The following is an 826-nucleotide window of genomic DNA, read 5'->3' as shown; positions in this document are numbered from 1 at the left end:
ATCCTCTAACGTCAACAAAGACCAGCATCATTTGAACTTTGAAAGTTAAGCTTTCCACGCCACAAAAACCGAAGTTTTTTTTTTCTTCTTAAATCTTGGTTCAAAGACAAACGTCTCTTGGAATACTGATAATACAAGTGTCGAATTTCTAGACCCAATTATTCAAAACTTAATTAGAAAAATACCGCTGTATATATCTAAACAAAATTAATAATAATATAAAAAGATTAAAATCCCGAAGCAAGCAAAAAGTCGTGAGGAAACTGAGAAATAAATACTTCTGACAGGAAAGTGTCTGGGGGATAATTGAAAATGGTGAAGTATTAGAAGGACATCTCCTATCAAATGCGAAGCTCCGTCAACGACTTAATGTGTTCAGAGGTTCTCCGTTGTCACGACATAGTGTCATCTCCGCCAGTGATCTATGGATCTGTCACAAACCTATTGCAACGTTACACGCTAAGCCAGATTGCCTACCACCAGCACGACTTTAATGAGTTTCCCCCCACAAAGGTAGAGACAACATGATTCCAATGGTGGTAATTTCCGGGGGCCAATAACGCCGTTTATCGAATTTCTCAAATTCAACGGAGAAGCACGCATATTTTACATTTGAGAACACTAATCAACCACCTCTGTAAGGAAATACACCGAGAGAGGGAGGGAGAGGGAGGGGGAGAGAGAGAGAGAGAAATAGAGAGAGAGAAAGAGAGAGAGAGCGAGAGAGGGAGGGAAAGAGAGAGAGAGAGAGCGAGAGAGGGAGGGAAAGAGAGAGAGAGGGAGAGCGAGAGAGGGAGGGAAAGAGAGAAAGAGAGAGACGGGGGAG

Source organism: Aplysia californica, unplaced genomic scaffold (assembly GCF_000002075.1).
Source record: "Aplysia californica isolate F4 #8 unplaced genomic scaffold, AplCal3.0 scaffold00129, whole genome shotgun sequence".
NCBI lineage: Eukaryota > Metazoa > Mollusca > Gastropoda > Aplysiida > Aplysiidae > Aplysia > Aplysia californica.
The sequence above is the reverse complement of the archived record's forward strand: the minus strand, read 5'-3'. Positions refer to the sequence as shown.